Below are 19837 nucleotides of genomic sequence, written 5' to 3' on the forward strand. Positions count from 1 at the left end.
GCTGCGAAATACTTGGTGCAAATCTACATGCATGCCACAACTGTTTTACTGTACAACAATGAAAAACTACAACTACAAAGGAAGTTCTCTCTATAATTACGCGCTAGCAATAAACAAAATCTACGCTAATTACACAAACTACAAGAAAAAATCAGAAGATTCCAGTGAGCTATCCTCGGCTAAGGGTCGACATATGAAACGTCCCCTTTTTAACAATTATCCACGACTGTGCTTTAACTGACACACAATATTTTTAGCGCAACGCAATCTGACTTTCAGAAATCCCTACAAAAGAATGGCCCTGACTAACATTAACCTATGCATTTCACAAATCGCTTATCTCACAAAAATCTTGGTTACTCGAACTACTGCAATACAGCGAGCGCCACTACTGCCAGCTAAATAAAAGATTCAAACTATGGAAGGCACTAACTACTGATAGGCATAGTTAGCAAAATGAAAGATTTTGATAGAGAACAACCAATGTATTTACCTCAATAGTCATATATAGCAGTTCATGACAAATTTCAAAACTCCGCCATCTCTCCCCACATCCACCACTGCTGGCGGCTCACCTCCAACTGCTCAACGCTACGCGCTGTTCACAGCCAGCTGCCTAGCACTACAATGGCGAGTATTTCAACAATGCAAAGCAGCCACAGACTGCTCACAGCAGAGCCAGTGATTTTCATACAGAGGTGGCGTTACCAATAAAAAAACCTAAACAGCCTACTTACACAAACATATTCAATTTACTGTTCCATCGTGTGTCTATGTCTCCTTTCAATGACTTCTGAAGCCGATTCTGAAGACCAGATCTTTTAAAGAAAGTTGTGATAGCTCGACAGGGATTTATTAGTCGCTGCACGTCTCTTCTCATCATTCGCGTCTCCTCGAGTCGTATGTTCCAACACAGTATTAAGAACGTGTGCTGAGCACGACAACCTCTTGTACTGGCGAAGTGCTGCCACAATATTTGGACCTCTATCCGTAACCAACACAATGTTATTCACAGCACTGAATAAATCGAACGACCGTAGTATCTTAATTCAAGTTTAATGTTTTCTCCTGTTTTTTTTAATCTAACTCTCAAAATTTCTGGTGCACAACACTCGATCCTCAAGTTTCAATTCTTCATGATTAACATAATGTGCAGTCACTCCCATATAGTTTATTTTACGGTACGAATCAGTCCATAAATCGACAGTTAATGGTCCACTACATCTCTGAATATATTCTTCACTTCTGCGGAGACAGTTTCATGCAGACGATCGGCCGTTTCCTTCAAATTTCTGGATATGGTGGTTGGATGAGGTAGCAGTTCCTTAGCACTCACTGCACCGTACTTGGCCCCCACATCAATAAGAAACTGTGCCGTCTCGAGAAACCCAGACCCACACGCAACTTCGAATGGTAAAATGTCTTTGCTGACAAGATTGATAAGTTTTTCTGTCGCGGCTGTCTTGAAATTTGGCTGAACTTCAGGAACTTTCACGTCTCTCTTGGTATTTAAATAAGTAATTATGCTACTTTGTGCAGCCTCACACGAATGTTGTAGCAAATTTGAAGTTCCACTTTTGTGTCCAGTGTAGGAATATACCTTTTTTTTTACATGCAAAAAAGGCACTATATCTTTTATCTTTTCGTTACCATCAAATACGTATCCGAATTTTTTCCAAATTGGCGATTTCAATTTGTTTTCCTTCACTAATGTAAAATCACCTTTTCTCACCTTACACGAAATTGTATCCATCGATATGGTGTTCATTTGAAGAAAGAACTTTCACTGATACTTGCTACGATGCACGTTGTCACTCGGTCACTACAAAGCGCTAACTGAAGGCAGCAGAAAATTGCAACGGGCACCTGTCTGGTAGACAGTGGGCAGGTTTGCCACCCAGAGAGCACTTCACAGGCCACACAAAAGACACGGTCGCGGAAACGGATTAGGCGCAGGTCTCTTGGGCACAGCTACGTCGGTCGTAGCCAGGCGCTGAGGACAACAGACATCCGCTCTACCCGGGCCCTGCAAGGTTCCAAGAATGTCAACAGACTTGAAGTTTTCAACTAACATTGCAACATACGTACTGGGCAGATGCCTTGCTCATTATCCGCAGAAGACCCGCGGATATCCGCACCGGTCGCGATTTTATCCGCCAAGTAACAAATACCGCGGATATCCGCATCCGCGCAGACCTCTACCAATAGAGGTCTCTGCACCGTAAGCTGTGGTGGCGCGCGCCCCCTGGCCCACTTTTAGCGTGAGGGCGCCACAGTGGAACACGTGGTCCCAGCGGCCAATAGCGGCGCCCCTGATAGCGTACTTAAGCCCCTGCCTCGTGCTCAGCCAGCACCCCCACCCTCACCTCCCTTGGCCTCACCATTGACCGTCACCTCACGTGGATCCCTCATCACCGCTCCATCCAATCCAAAGCCCGCAACCGCCTCCAACTCCTCAAACTCCTCTCTGGATGGACATGGGGGTTGCACCCCTCTACCATCCTCCACACCTACAAATCCTTAATCCGTCCCATCCTCTGTTATGCCAGTCCTGCCTGGATATCTGCCCCCCCCCCAAATTCTATAAGTCCCTCCAGATCTCCAGATCCTTGAGCGTCATGCACTCCACCTCGCCTTCCGTATACGCCTCCCGTCCACCACGCGGATCCTCTATGATCTTATTCCTTTCCCCCATCTGCTCCTATTCCTCGAACATATACACATCCTCTACACCTCCCGCCGCCTTGAACCCCCTCACCCCCTGGTTGCTCCTCTCCTCTCCCATCCCCGCCCCCTGCCATGTCTTCACTGTTGTGTCCCCCCTACCCTCCATCTCTACACCCTACATCTCCTTTCCCAAGGTGGCTAGCATCAACTCCCCCTCCCGAATGATGCCCCCTCTCCCTCCATTTATCCCTCCTATCAACTCTGATCCTCACTCCCCCTCCATTCCTCTGTCCTTTTCCCGGGCTCCCTCTCCCCCCCTTCCCTACGTACTATGCTGCTGCCAGCCCGCCCCCTTCGGGGGGAATTGAAAACCAATAAAGGAAAAAAAAAATCTCAGCCAGCAGTCTAACATCGCGTGCGTCTCAGGACATATTGCCTCAGACAGCGTCTTGACTTCGTGTTTCTATTCCAGTGGACATGGTTGTCTTCTTTGGTTCGTTAGTCTGTTGTCTGTTCTCGTTGTGTCGTAACGTCCTCCGTTGGTCGTGTCCGTCCTCTCGTGTTGTTGTTCGCGGGCTGCTCCGCGGGTCCCGCCGCATTTCCGTCACTACTATCCCGCGACCGTTCCGGTCGCCGTTACAAGTAGCACACCACGATGCTTGATTTGACGCCATGCTCGTCGAGTACCGTAAGGCATTCGATGCAAATTCGCACTGTCTCGTAGCGAACAAATTACGAGATTACGGACGATTGGATCTCCTTTGAGAGTGAGTTCAGGACTATGTAGCAGACAGAACTCAATACATCGTTCTCAAGGCGAAGAAATCGTCAAACGCAAGAGTAAGTCATGACGCTGGTGAATTACTAAGAAATAGAAGAGAAACGACGCTTAGTGCAAAAACTGCCAATTGACAGTACATAAATATAAGGTGTTGCACAAAATAGGAGGGGGTGGGGGGAAGAATTATTGTTCGATTACATAATCGGGGATACACTCTAAGATAATAAAAACTGCGCACGACGAAGGAATTATTCGAATGGGACGGAAATCGGTACATGTACAGCAAACAAATAATTACAATTTCATAAAAATTGGATGATTTAATGAAGAGAAAAAACTTCACAAATTGAGCAGGTCAATATTGCTTTATTCAACCTCTGGCCCATACAAAGACAAGAATTGTTGGATGTCCTGCTGGGGGATATCGTGCCAAATACTGTACATTTGGCGCATTAGATCGTCAAAATCCCGAACTGGTTAGAGGTTCCTGCACATAATAATCCAAACGTTCTCAAATTTGAGATGGATCCGGCGACCTTGGTGGTCAAGGTAGGGTTTAAGAAACACGAAGGCAGCCAGTAAAAACTATTGGCCACTATGTTGCTGAAATGTAAGCCATTAACGGCAACAAAACGGGGGCTAGAATATCGCCGACGTACCACTGCTGTAAGGGTGCCGCGGATGAAAACCAAAGGGTTCGTGCTATGACATAAAATGGCACTCCCCACCATCACTCCTGGCTGTTGGGCCATTCGACGGGCGACAGTCAGGGTGGTATCCCACCATTGTCCGGGACATCTCCAGACACTTCTTCGCTCGGCATCGGGACGCATTCGAAGCAGGACGCAACACTGAAGACAGTTCTACTCCAGTCAGTGAGATTCCAGGCCGAATGTGCCCGACACCACTGAAAACGGGCTTGTTAGTGTACAGAGGTCAACGGCAGTAGGCGCAAGGGGCTCCGTGAGCACAGCCCCCTTGCTGTCAGCTGCCTGTTAGTGTTTCTTGTGGTCACTGAAGCGCCAGTCGGACCGATGATAATGATGGATCCGGGGCTTTGACTGCCTCTCTGAAGACTGTTTGGTTCTCATGTTCTGTCGTCTCTCTAGGTGATCGTTTCCTTCTTGCCTCTCTGCCTCATCATGATTCACCCTCTCCTGCCAATATAGGCGAATAGTGGCATCACTCCTACTCAGACGTTGAGCGATTCGCCGATTACTCCAACCGGCTCCTTTGAGCCCAACTACGAGTCCGCCCTCAAATGCTGACATCTGCGTTGACGCGCATCTTTGCGCGGCATATTTGCTGGCCGGCTCACTACACCAATTTTATTTATTTATTTATTTTTATTAGAATGTAACTGACTGGAAACAGCAGAAACAGTGAAATATCTGGGAGCAACCGTCCGGAACGACCTAAGGCGTAAAGACCACTCATGACTACTTGTAGGGTTGGGTTGAGTTGTTTTTGGGGGAGGAGACCGGACAGCGAGGTCATCGGTCTCATCGGATTAGGGAAGGAAGTGGAAGGAAGTCGGCCATGCCCTTTCACAGGAACCATCCCGGCATTTGCCTGGAGCGATTAAGGGAAATCACGGAAAACCTAAATCAGCATGGTCGGACTACTACTTGTAGGAAAAGCCGATGGTGGTGTTGGGGGGAGGGGGGGGGATGTCAAAGAACTGGTTTTCAATATCGGAGCCCTCACAGGGTAGAATTAATAATCGGGTAGAATTAATAGAAGAGAGGGGGAAGATCTTCAGAAGAGAGACGCGGTTCGTCTCCACACAGTTTAGCTGGCGCTTTAGAGCTGCAGAGATGCCCAACGAGCTCCAGTGGGAGACATTACTAAGGAGGCGGTGTGTATCACGGAGAGGTTTACTGCTGAAGTCCGAGGACGTAAGTTCCGTGGAGAGAGTGACAACATGTTTCGTTCTCCCACATCGATACATCTCTCTAAATGACCGTGACGGTAAAATCAAAGTAATTTGCAAAGGTATTACACGTAGCTAAATGTGACGTGGTTACGAATAATAATGTATTTAAATTTTACGTCGACATGTATTGCTATGCGTACACTAACACATCTTTAGATGCTTAACAGTCTGTAGGCTCGTCTCTTTTGAGAAAGAATAACAAGAGGAAGGAAAATACTTCTTGTAAAAAAAATTACTTTAAGAAATCGTTGTAATATAGTTGCTGACTGTCTTCGTAGGTCCCAACGAGAGGTCCCCAGCGGTGCGATCACCACTTTGGAACTACCTATACAGTGATGTGGGTTAAGATCTCGGGTATCACACAGTGCAGTCGTTCACCCTGATGGGCCCTCGTTTGCGACCGACTGACGAAAATTTCCGTATTTTGTGTACCGAAAGTTGCATTACATCACCTTATGAACTTTTCAATTTGTTTCATTTTTCTTTATATCATTCTATTCCCAATCGGAATTTTTTGAATATGAATTTAATTGTATTTATCTATTATAATACTCAATTACTTGAACATTTGGACCTAACAGTTAAAAACCAAAAGACGAAATAATCGCTTCATGTTTGTGCAGTGCCGTGAAAAATGTATTTTTGTTGCGGAAGGTGCAGTTTTTTTGCACGGTAATTATCTTATAAATATCAAAACGTAACCTAAATACCTACTGCACTATAGACAACATAATGCAGATGAAAATTTAAATGGAAGGTTGGTTTGAAAGTAAAACGAAATTTAAGCAAAATGATAAATAGATATAATGAACGCGTTAATATGGACGTAAAAACAGGGCGATAAAACAAAAGAAATTAAATCGAAATTAACACACAAAATTAATTTAAAACAAATGAACAATTATTTCAAGTGGACAACGAACCTTAGGAATAAAAATGAGATTAAAAGCAGAAGTTGATATTATGATTAAAATTATGTGACAAATAAATATAAATTTAAAAATTACACGTAACTCCATTAACTGAATAAAATGATGATCGAAGTCATGTCGATGTAGGTTTACAAATTTAAAAAAAGGTCTTACCACACCTGCCAATATTCCAACCCATCACCTGCTGCATGCAAAGCTATTATCCTACCCATTGCACCACAGAACCATAGTCTATCTTTTTTAACGCTATTGAAAGAAACACAAAATTCCGAATTTTTTTCGGCAATTATTCGCAAATGAGAACCCACCAGGTGAATGGCTGCAGTGTGTGATACCTGGGATCTTAACCTACATCACCGTACAAATATAGAAAAAGTTTCTATCACTCCTTTGCGAACCTCTCCTTGTCAGACAATCAAAGATAATACTTAAACTGGCACTCCACCGCGCTCTGCTCATGGAGGTAGTGTGCTAATGTGTTAGGGCATCGCCGGCCGCGGTGGCCGAGCGGTTCTAGGCGCTTCAGTCCGGAATCGCGCTGCTGCTACGGTCGCAGGTTCGAATCCTGCCTCGGGCATGGATGTGTGTGATGTCAGGTTAGTTAGGTTTAAGTAGTTCTAAGTCTAGGGGACTGATGACCTCAGATGTTACGTTCCATAGTGCTCAGAGCCATTTGAACCATCCTTAGGGCATCCGACATGGCGGCGCCAGCTTCAAAGCAACTTACATGTCGTTTCAGTGCACAGTCACAATGGTTGTAAGAGATTAATTTTGGCTAATCTTGTAGGGTCCATGCTTTCCACATGATCCAATTTCTTATTATGGAGGACGGCGTTGACCAGATGAATACTGAATCCGGCGACGTAAAATTACCGCGTGGCGCAAAAATGGGCGTCAGCGCTCGCCAGATCCCCGCGATGCACATGCAACAAAAGAAAACACAAGATAAACTTTTTAGTTTTACATTAAATACTATTAGTATGATACAGTCATTAACATCATTAAATAATATACCATATGTCGTTCTTCGCATTTATCTTGTAGGCGGCAAACTCTTCACTTGTACAGCGCAAGGCCTGCATCACTACAAATTACAGCTCATTCATGGGGTTACAGACAGTCGGTCACGCCCAGCATCTTTCAGGGGTAAAATAGGAATTTATGTGTTTATAGGTTTCCCTGTGACTATGTGGGCCAAAATTAGTCGGTCATGGAATGAGTCGGTTTACAGAAATGTGGTTACAAAATTTGTAAACAAAACAAATTGAGAAGTTAATAAACACGAAAAATAGTATTTTTCTTCTGCTTCTGCCCCTGTCTGTCTGCCACATTCCGTGGACGTACTGGGCCAACTGCTGTCCCAAGTCCTGAGTGGTCGCCAATTAGTCGTTTCCCTTCCAGTCGTCCATGTTTACAAATTTTGGCTAATCTTGTAGGGTCCATACTTTCCACATGATCCAATTTCTTTTTCTTGTCTTTATCCATTTATTTATATTTTGCATCCCACACTGTTCCCTTATCGACATATCTGTTCTTTTGTCCTGCAAGATTACTCCTTGGATCTGTCTTAGTATCTTCATTTATGCTCTTGTTAACTTTTGTTTTATCTATTTCGTTTCTGCTCTAGTTCTGTTGCATATATCAAAACAGGACACATCATTGTTTTATATCATCATCATCATTCAAGACTGATTATGCCTTTCAGCATTCAGTCTGGAGCATAGTTCCCCTTATAAAATTCCTCCATGATCCCCTATTTAGTGCTAACATTGGTGCCTCTTCTGATGTTAAGTCTATTACTTCAAAATCATTCTTAACCGAATCCAGGTACCTTCTCCTTGGTCTACCACGACTCCTCCTACCCTCTACTGCCGAATCCATGAGTCTCTTGGGTAACCTTGCTTCTCCCATGCGTGTAACATGGCCCCACCATCTAAGCCTGTTCGCCCTGACTGCTACATCTATAGACTTCATTCCCAGTTTTTCTTTGATTTCCTCATTGTGGACACTTTCCTGCCATTGTTCCCATCTACTAGTACCTGCAATCATCCTAGCTACTTTCATATCCGTAACCTCAGTCTTATTGATAAGGTAACCAGAATCCACCCAGCTTTCGCTCCCATACAACAAAGTTGGTCGAAAGACTGAACGGTACACAGATAACTTAGTCTCGGTACTGACTTCCTTCTTACAGAAGAGAGTAGATCGTAGCTGAGCGCTCACTGCATTAGCTTTGCTACACCTCGCTTCCAGTTCTTTCATTATATTGCCATCCTGTGATAATATGCATCCTAAGTACTTGAAACCATCCACCTGTTCTAACTTTGTTCCTCCTGTTTGGCACTCAAACCGTTTATATCTCTTTCCCACTGACATTACTTTCGTTTTGGAGATGCTAATCTTCATACCATAGTCCTTACATTTCTGATCTAGCTCTGAAATATTACTCTGCAAACTTTCAATCGAATCTGCCATCACAACTAAGTCATCCGCATATGCGAGACTGCTTATTTTGTGTTCACATATCTTAATCTCACCCAGTCAGTCTATTGTTTTCAACATATGATCCATAAATAACATGAACAACAGTGGAGACTGGTTGCAGCCTTGTCTTACCCCTGAAACTACTCTGAACCATGAACTCAATTTACCGTCAACTCTAGCTGCTGCCTGACTATCTATGTAAAGACCTTTAATTGCTTGCAAAAGTTTGCCTCCTATTCCATAATCTCGTAGAACAGACAACCCTAGGAACCTGGTCATATGCCTTTTCTAGATCTATAAAGCATAGATACAATTCTCTGTTCCACTCGTAACACTTCTCCATTATTTGCTGTAAGATCTGGTCCTGACAACCTCTATGAGGCCTAAACCCACACTGATTTTCATCTAATTTGTTCTCAACTAATACTCGCACTTTCCTTTCAACAATACTGTGTAGCCATTTAAGACCTGACATTCCACTGTATTTGATGAGTTCCGACTTAATTTCATCCACCCCAGGCCGCTTTATTGCACTGCAATCTATTGACCATTTTCTCCACTTCCTCAAATGTGTTCCTATTTCCATCATCATTCCTATCCCATTGTACATAGAAATCTGAAACATTACTGATCGTATTTTCATCTACATTGAGCAACTCTTCAAAATATTTCCTCCATCTGCCCAAGGCATCATCAGGATTCACCAGCAGTTTTCCTGACCTGTCCAAAATACTTGTCATTTCCTTCTTACCTCCCTTTCGAAGACTGCTAATTACACTCCAGAATGGTTTTCCAGCACCTTGACCCAAAATCTCCAACCTGTTTCCAAAGTCTTCCCAAGATTTCTTCTTGGATGCTGTAATTATCTGTTTGGCTTTGTTTCTTTCTTCAACATAACTTTCTCTGTCTACCTGAATTCTAGTATGTAGCCATTTTTGACACGCCTTCTTTTTCCTTTTACAGGCTGCCTTGACTGTGTCATTCCACCAAGCTGTTTGCTGTATCCTACCTTTACACACTAGTGTTCCAAGACATTCTTTAATCACTTCTAGTACTGTGTCCCTGTACCTTGTCCATTCCTTTTCCAATGACTGTAATTGTCTACATTCAACTAACTGGTACCTTTCTGAGATCACTGTTATGTACCTGTGCCTGATTTCATTATCCTGAAGCTTCTCCACTCTTATCCTCCTACATATGGACCTGACCTCCTGCACTTTCTGCCTCACAATACCAATTTCACTGCAGATTAAATAGTGATCAGTGTCACCAATGAATACACGTGTGTCCCTCACAGCCTTCCTGAATTCCTGATCTGTTATTATATAGCCAATGACAGATCTGGTTCCCCTGCCTTCCCAAATAAACCAGAGAATGTTCTTATGTTTAAAAAAGGAGTTTGTGATTACTAAGCCCATACTGGCACAGAAATCCAAGAGTTGTTTCCCGTTCCTGTTGGCCTCCATATCCTCTCCAAATTTACCCATAACCTTTTCATACGCTTCTGTTCGATTTCGAATCCTGGCATTAAAATCACCCATGAGCAGAACACTGTCCTTGTCCTTTAACAACTACATCACTGAGTGCGTCATAAAAAAACTGTCTATCTTATCTTGATCTGTCCTTTCACAATGCGAATATACTAACACAATCCTAATTTTCTTGCTAGACGCTGTCAAATCTATCCACATCAGTCGTTCGTTTACATACCTTATTGCAACTACGCTGGGTACCATTTCTTTCCTGATGTAAAGCCCTACACCCCATTGTGCTATTCCTGCTTTGACTCCTGACATGTAGACCTTGCATTCTCCCACTTCCTCTTCTTTCTCACCCCTTACCCTAATGTCACTAACAGCTAAAACGTCCAACCCCATCTTACTTGCAGCCTCTGCCAGCTCTACCTTCTTCCCAGAGTAGCCCCCATTGATATAAATAGCTCCCCATCTCGTTACCACTCGTTTGCCGAGTCGTATCTTGTTTTATATATGTATTGTTATTGTTCCCTCAGAAGTCATAAATTTATTTCTCCATACAGTATTTTGCAAGCGTCCAGCTACCCTTACTGCCTTTGTTACTTGGTTTTTCACTTCCATGCGCAAGTCTTTATAGCTGGCGATGACAGTATCTAGATAATTAAAGCTCATCACTGGTTCAACTGACACGCCATCTACTTCTAATTTACATCGTACAGATGCTTTTGATATTGCCATGCCCTTAGTATTTTTAAGTGCGATTTCCGTGTTATATTGCTTAGCTGTTTTATGAAATTGGTGAAGTGACCTTTGCAAATTATTCTCATTATTTTCTACCAGTACAGCGTCATCAGACTAACATATAATATTTACCGCCTTATTTTCCATTATATAGCCTGGTTACTTACTTACATCATCAATGATGTGGTCCATTAATAAGTTGAACAGGAGTGACGTTAATGAGTCACCTTATCTAGTTGCTTTATCTAGTTTAATTTCGTCTGTGAATCCTTTGTGTGTTTAATTCTCGTTTTCTTACCTGTATGTATATCTTCTATAATTTTTGTTAAACCAATTGGCACTCGCATTTGTTTAAGATTTGAATTATATCCCTTTTCTAATCCTATCGAAGGCTTTTGACAGTCAACCAAGCACAGGTAGCCTAGGTTATTGAAATCTGTGGATTTCTCCACAGTCTGTCTTACAGCGAAATCAGCATCTATTGTGCTACTGTTTCTCCCGAATCCTTCCTGTTCTTCCACTATTTTTATACAATTCTGCATTCTTTCTCTAATTCCTGGTGTTAACAGTATCACGCAGGGTAATTCTCCAGTAATTATCTAATACCTTTTTATCTCATTTTTTGCACTAGAATTGTAATACTTGCTTTCCATTCTCTTGGTATCCTACCTTCCTTCATGATACTGTTAAATAAACTATGAAGCTGTTGATATATTACCTACCTCCCCGTATTTTATTACTTCATTATACAGCGCGATTTTTTTCCACGGTGTGCAAACTCTAAGAACCGATCTACGAGAGTATATAGAACAAAAAATGTTAAATATGCACTGTACCATGCAGCCACAGTTACAGTATGTGTTGAAAATGTTTCCATGTGCCTCAACACACTTATGTACGTGCCGTAGGATGATCTCTCTAAACGTTTGCATCGGTCAGGCTGCATCTGAACAGTGCCAAAGGCAGCATGAATATACTGCTCCAGTGGGCTCTGCATTCACGATACTTTTGAGATGACCCCATAAACAGAAATCACAGAGGTTGAAATCCGGTGAACGAGAAGGCCATGCAACTGGACCCCCTCGTCCAGTCCGTCGACCAGGGAAGACACGATTGAGATGCATCCGGACATTAAGAGCGAAGTGGGCTGGAGCACCACCATGTAGCAGCCACACAGCCTTTCGAATCATCAATGGCACTTCTTGCAGCAGCGAAGGCAAAGTCACCCACAAGAAATGCCGACAGTCCCGGCCTGTTAGACGACGGGGAAGGAAGACTGGTCCCAAAGTACGGTCACCAATTATCCCGGCCCACACATTCCGACTGCACCGATGCTGATGATTCGATGTCACCATACCATGGGGGTACTGCAAACTATCCCACAGATGACTGATATGAAAGCTGAAGATACCACTTCACCAAAAGGTAGCCTAATCTGTGCGTAGTGTGGATGACACAAATCTGGAATCGTCGTCCCAAAGTACGGTCACCAATTATCCCGGCCCACACATTCCGACTGCACCGATGCTGATGATTCGATGTCACCATACCATGGGGGTTCTGCAAACTATCCCACAGATGACTGATATGAAAGCTGAAGATACCACTTCACACAAAGGTAACCTAATCTGTGCGTAGTGTGGATGACACAAATCTGGAATCGTCGTCCCAAAGTACGGTCACCAATTATCCCGGCCCACACATTCCGACTGCACCGATGCTGATGATTCGATGTCACCATACCATGGGGGTTCTGCAAACTATCCCACAGATGACTGATACGAAAGTTGAAGATACCACTTCACCAAAAGGTAGCCTAATCTGTGCGTAGGGTGGATGACACAAATCTGGAATCGTCGTCCCAAAGTACGGTCACCAATTATCCCGGCCCACACATTCCGACTGCACCGATGCTGATGATTCGATGTCACCATACCATGGGGGTTCTGCAAACTATCCCACAGATGACTGATATGAAAGCTGACGATACCACTTCACACAAAGGTAACCTAATCTGTGCGTAGTGTGGATGACACAAATCTGGAATCGTCGTCCCAAAGTACGGTCACCAATTATCCCGGCCCACACATTCCGACTGCACCGATGCTGATGATTCGATGTCACCATACCATGGGGGTTCTGCAAACTATCCCACAGATGACTGATACGAAAGTTGAAGATACCACTTCACCAAAAGGTAGCCTAATCTGTGCGTAGGGTGGATGACACAAATCTGGAATCGTCGTCCCAAAGTACGGTCACCAATTATCCCGGCCCACACATTCCGACTGCACCGATGCTGATGATTCGATGTCACCATACCATGGGGGTTCTGCAAACTATTCCACAGATGACTGTTACGAAAGTTGAAGATACCACTTCACACAAAGGCAACCTAATCTGTGTATAGGGTGGATGACACAAATCCCGGAATCGTGGTCGCTTGGTGAAGAACCCACTGACAATACTGCTCCCGATGTTGAAAGGCAGTCGCTAGTAAGTCCTGCACACGCTGTAACTGATAAGGCTAGTAGCAACTGTCATGGAGAATGTTCCACACAATCGTCTGGCTTACACTGTACTGGTGGGCCAACTGCCTTTTACTGACACGGCAGTCGCCTTCCATAGTGTTAATCGCATTTTCCTCCAAGTATGTTGTCCAAACATTTCGGGTACGTCCTTCATGATTTCCAGCTTCCTCAAACGATCCTGTCTCAGTCAAACGGCGGAGCACTGTTGCAAACATTGAATGCTGTGGTTGTAGTCGGCGGGGACAGGTCTCCTGATACAACCTTGCTGCCTGCAGCCCATTGGCATTTATTTGCCTTTCCGTGAGTAAACACCATATCGGCAAGCTCTCGATTCGAATACGGACCCAGTGTGTACAACACTCTATCACGTCCACTACAAGGTGAGTCAGCAAGAGAAGTGATCAGACACAACATTACCAGTTACTACAGCAGGAGAGGGAGCTAGAGCATGATGTGTGACGAACAGACCACTCTCTAGGAGGAAACAATGCATTCTGCAACTGTGGCTGCATGATGCAGCAGATAATAGACCGCAGTCTCTGTAACAAATTATGATTGAACAATTGGTCTCTAGCATGGAAAACATGCATTTCCAGACATCAGTTCATTAGACCCTTTTGTTCCGTATCCTCTCATAGATATATCCCTACAGTTTGCAAACGGTGGAAAAAATCGCCATGTATATGCCATCTCGTACTGGAGATTTTCTATTTTAAGCCTTTTTACAGCAGTGCATATTTCTTCCAATCATAAGTCTGATTGGTTGTCATTTTCTGTGCTTTAGTAATTAGTTTTAATTTCCACCACTGTTACGTCCTTACACTGTAGTTTAAAATAATTTTCCCCACTGAAATCTGCTTACATTTGTAAGTAGGCTGTTTAGGTTTTTGATGAAAATTTAATAGTCATGGGTGACTGGAATTCGAGTGTAGGAAAAGGGACAGAAGGAAACGTAGTAGGTGAATATGGATTGGAGCTAATAAATGAAAGAGGAAGTCGTCTGGTAGAATTTTGCACAGAGCACAACTTAATCATAGCTAACACTTGGTTTAAGAATCATGATAGAAGGTTGTATACATGGAAGAACCCTGGAGATACTAAAAGGTATCAGATGGATTTTATAATGGTAAGACAGAGATTTAGGAACCAGGTTTTAAATTGTAAGACATTTCCAGGGGCAGATGTGGACTCTGACCACAATCTATTGATTATGACCTGTAGATTAAAACTGAAGAAACTGCAAAAAGGTGGGAATTTAAGGAGATGGGACCTGGATAAACTGAAAGAACCAGAGGTTGTACACAGTTTCAGGGAGAGCATAAGGGAACAATTGACAGGAATGGGGGAAAGAAATACAGTAGAAGAGGAATGGGTAGCTTTGAGGGATGAAGTAGTGAAGGCAGCAGAGGATCAAATAGGTAAAAAGACGAGGGCTAGTAGAAATCCTTGGGTAACAGAAGAAATATTGAATTTAATTGATGAAAGGAGAAAATATAAAAATGCAGTAAATGAAGCAGGCAAAAAGGAATACAAACGTCTCAAAAATGAGATCGACAGGAAGTTCAAAATGGCTAAGCAGGGATGGATAGAGGACAAATGTAAGGATGTAGAGGCTCACCTCACTAGGGGTAAGATAGATACTGGCTACAGGAAAATTAAAGAGATAAGAGAACCACTTGTATGAACATCAAGAGCTCAGATGGAAACCCAGTTCTAAGCAAAGAAGGGAAAGCAGAAAGGTGGAAGGAGTATATAGAGGGTCTATACAAGGGCGATGTACTTGAGGACAATATTATGGAAATGGAAGAGGATGTAGATGAAGATGAAATGGGAGATACGATACTGCGTGAAGAGTTTGACAGAGCACTGAAAGACCTGAGTCGAAACAAGGCCCCCGGAGTAGACAACATTCCATTGGAACTACTGACGGCCTTGGGAGAGCCAGTTCTGACAAAACTCTACCATCTGGTGAGCAAGATGTATGAAACAGGTGAAATACCCTCAGACTTCAAGAAGAATATAATAATTCCAATCCCAAATAAAGCAGGTGTTGACAGAAGTGAAAATTACCGGACAATCAGTTTAATAAGCCACAGGTGCAAAATACTAACACGAATTCTTTACAGACGAATGGAAAAACTAGTAGAAGCCGGCCTCGGGGAAGATCAGTTTGGATTCCGTAGAAATACTGGAACACGTGAGGCAATACTTACCTTACGACTTACCTTAGAAGAAAGATTAAGGAAAGGCAAACCTACGTTCCTAGCATTTGTAGACTTAGAGAAAGCTTTTGACAATGTTGACTGGAATACTCTCTTTCAAATTCTATAGGTGGCAGGGGTAAAATACAGGGAGCGAAAGGCTATTTACAATTTGTACAGAAACCAGATGGCAGTTATAAGAGTCGAGGGACATGAAAGGGAAGCAGCGGTTGGGAAGGGAGTAAGACAGGGTTGTAGCCTCTCCCCGATGTTATTCGATCTGTATATTGAGCAAGCAGTAAAGGAAACAAAAGAAAAATTCGGTGTAGGTATTAAAATCCATGGAGAAGAAATAAAAACTTTGAGGTTCGCCGATGACATTGTAATTCTGTCAGAGACAGCAAAGGACTTGGAAGAGCAGTTGAACGGAATGGATGGTGTCTTGAAGGGAGGATATAAGATGAACATCAACAAAAGCAAAACGAGGATAATGCAATGTAGTCGAATTAAGTCGGGTGATGTTGAGGGTATTAGATTAGGAAATGAGACACTTAAAGTAGTAAAGGAGTTTTGCTATTTGGGGAGCAAAATAACCGATGATGGTCGAAGTAGAGAGGATATAAAATGTAGACTGGCAATGGCAAGGAAAGCGTTTCTGAAGAAGAGAAATTTGTTAACATCGAGTATAGATTTAAGTGTCAGGAAGTCATTTCTGAAAGTATTTGTATGGAGTGTAGCCATGTATGGAAGTGAAACATGGACGGTAAATAGTTTGGACAAGAAGAGAATAGAAGCTTTCGAAATGTGGTGCTACAGAAGAATGCTGAAGATTAGATGGGTAGATCACATAACTAATGAGGAGGTACTGAATAGGATTGGGGAGAAGAGGAGTTTGTGGCACAACTTGACCAGAAGAAGGGATCGGTTGGTAGGACATGTTCTGAGGCATCAAGGGATCACCAATTTAGTATTGGAGGGCAGCGTGGAGGGTAAAAATCGTAGAGGGAGACCAAGAGATGAATACACTAAGCAGATTCAGAAGGATGTAGGTTGCAGTAGGTACTGGGAGATGAAGAAGCTTGCACAGGGTAGAGTAGCTTGGAGAGCTGCATCAAACCAGTCTCAGGACTGAAGACCACAACAACAACAACAACGCCACGTAGCGCTCTGTATGAAAATCACTGACTGTGCTGTGTGCAGTCTGTGGCTCGTTGGCATTGTTGAAATATTCGCTACTGTAGTGTTGGGCAATTGGATGTGAACAGTGCGTAGCGTTGGGCAGTTGGAGGTGAGTCACGAGCAGTGGTGGATGTGGAGAGAGAGATGCCAGAGTTTTGAGAGGTTGCTATAAGCGGACGATTTGGACGTGTGTTCGCCAGAAAAAGGAAATTTGTAAAGATTGATGTCATTATATATACTATGATGGTATCTGTTCTTTTGGACATGTCCGAAAGAACAGATACCATCTTAGTATATATATAGTTAAGGCTCACCGGCCACTTGACCAACTTCTTCTTCTGTGAGAATGCACAAACAGTGCACGAACTCTTACGGGAATCGGCAACGCGCCGCGAGTAATGAGTATAATGGGGGACAACACATTGAGAATGTGGGATTCGCGGGAAGCGTGCCAGAGATAAATCCCTGCAGTCGCACTATCCTCTGTGTCCTCGGTGGCTCAGAAGGACTCCGGCACGGCAGCTCAGCGTGTTCGGTCAGAGGGTTAGCAGCCCTCTGTAATAAAAAAACTGAGTTAACCGATCAAAGATGAACTTAAACCGATGTCTTACGACGTCCGCCCTGAGCACATACAACGAACGAAAACGAGCAAAATGAGAATTAAAAAAAAAAATGGATAGAGCGTCTGCCATGTAAGCAGGAGATCCCGGGTTCGAGTCCCGGTCGGGGCACACATTTTCATCTGTCAGCGTCGACGTATGTCAACGCCTGTAAGCAGCTAAGGGTGTTCATTTCATTGTAATGGATGTCATGATTTGATAGATACATAAATGATGACTTTTGAACATTGTTAAGGTAAATACATTGTTTGTTCTCTATCAAAATCTTTGATTTGCTAGCTATTCCTATCAGTAGCTAGGGCCTTCAGTAGTTAGAATCTTTTATTTACCTGGCAGTATTGGTGCTCGCTGCATTGCAGTAGTTCGAGTAATGAAGATTTTTGTGAGGTAGGTGATTCATGAAAGGTATAGGTTATTGTTAGTCAGGGCCATTCTTTTGTACGGATTATTGAAAGTCAGATTGTGTTGCGCTAAAAAAATATTGGGTGTCAGTTTAGTGATGATCAGAATAAATAAAGAGAGCAATGTCTGAGTACGTCCAGTTTTGTTCAGCTGTTTGAAAATCAAATAACGTAGAAGTTTTACCAACACAGTCATTTATAATTTTTCAAAGGGGACGTTTCATATGTCGTCCCTTAGCCGAGGATACCTCACTGGAATCTTTTGATTTTTTTTTCTTGTAGTTTGTGTATTTAGTGTAGTTATTGTTTATTGCTAGCGCGTAATTGTACAGAGAATCTCCTTTGTAGTTGTAGTTTTTCATTGTTTTACTGTAAAACAGTTGTGGCTTGCGTGTAGATTTGCACCAAGTATTTCGCAGTCGCGCTTCCAATGAATTACTCTACTGGCCATGAAAATTGCTACACCAAGAAGAAATGCAGATGATAAACGGGTATTCATTGGACAAATATATTATACTAGAAATGACATGTGATTACATTTTCACCCAATTTGGGTGCATAGATCCTGAGAAATCAGTACCCAGAACAACAACCTCTGGCCATAATAACGGCTTTGATACTCCTGGGCATTGAGTCAAACAGAGCTTGGATGGCGTGTACAGGTACAGCTGCCCATGCAGCTTCAACACGATACCACAGTTCATCAAGAGTAGTGACTGGCCTATTGTGACGAGCCAGTTGCTCGGCCACCATTGACCAGACGTTATCAGTTGGAGAGAGATCTGGAGAATGTGCTGGCCAGGGCAGCAGTCGAACACTTCCTGTATCCAGAAAGGCCCGTACAGGACCTGCAACATGCGGTCGTGCATTATCCTGCTGAAATGTAGGGTTTCGCAGGGATCGAATGAAGGGTAGAGCCACGGGTCGTAACACATCTGAAATGTAACGTCCAGAGGTGACCGAGACGTGTAACCAATGGCACCCCATACCATCACACCTGGTGATACGCCAGTATGGCGATCACCAATACACGCTTCCAATGTGCATTCACCGCGATGTTGACAAACACGGATGCGACCATCATGATGTTGTAAACAGAACCTGGATTCATCCGAAAAAATGACGTTTTGCCATTCGTGTACCCAGGTTCGTCGCTGAGTACACCATCGCAGGCGCTCCTGTCTGTGATGCAGCGTCAAGGATAACCGCAGCCATGGTCTTCGAGCTGATAGTACATGCTGCTGCAAACATCGTCGTACTGTTCGTGCAGATTGTTGTTTTCTTGCAAACGCCACCAACTCACGGATCGAGATGTGGCTGCACGATCCGTTACAGCCATGTGGATAAGATGCCTGTCACCTCGACTGCTAGTGATACGAGGCCGTTGGGATCCAGCATGGCGTTCCGTATTACCCTCCTGAACCCACCATATTCTGCTAATAGTCATTGGATCTCGACCAACGCGAGCAGCAATATCGCGATACGATAAACCGCAATCGCGATGGGCTGTAATTCGACCTTTTATCACAGTCGTAAACGTGATGGAACGCATTTCTCCTCCTTACATGAGGCAGCACAACAACGTTTCACCAGGCAACACGTCAACTACTGTTTGTGTATGAGAAATCGGTTGGAAACTTTCCTCATGTCAGCACGTTGTAGGTGTCGCCACCGGCGCCAACCTTGTGTAAATGCTCTGAAAAGCTGATCATTTGCATATCACAGCGTCTTCTTCCTGTCAGTTATATTTCGAGTCTGTAGTACGTCATCTTCGTCGTGTAGCAATTTTAATGGCCAGTAATGTAGATATTATTTTTGGTGCTATGTTAATGTGTTTTCTTATTTCTGGTATTCAAAATGTGCTTTTCTGTGTTATCGTGTGAAATACT

Source organism: Schistocerca nitens, chromosome 6, assembly GCF_023898315.1.
Source record: "Schistocerca nitens isolate TAMUIC-IGC-003100 chromosome 6, iqSchNite1.1, whole genome shotgun sequence".
NCBI lineage: Eukaryota > Metazoa > Arthropoda > Insecta > Orthoptera > Acrididae > Schistocerca > Schistocerca nitens.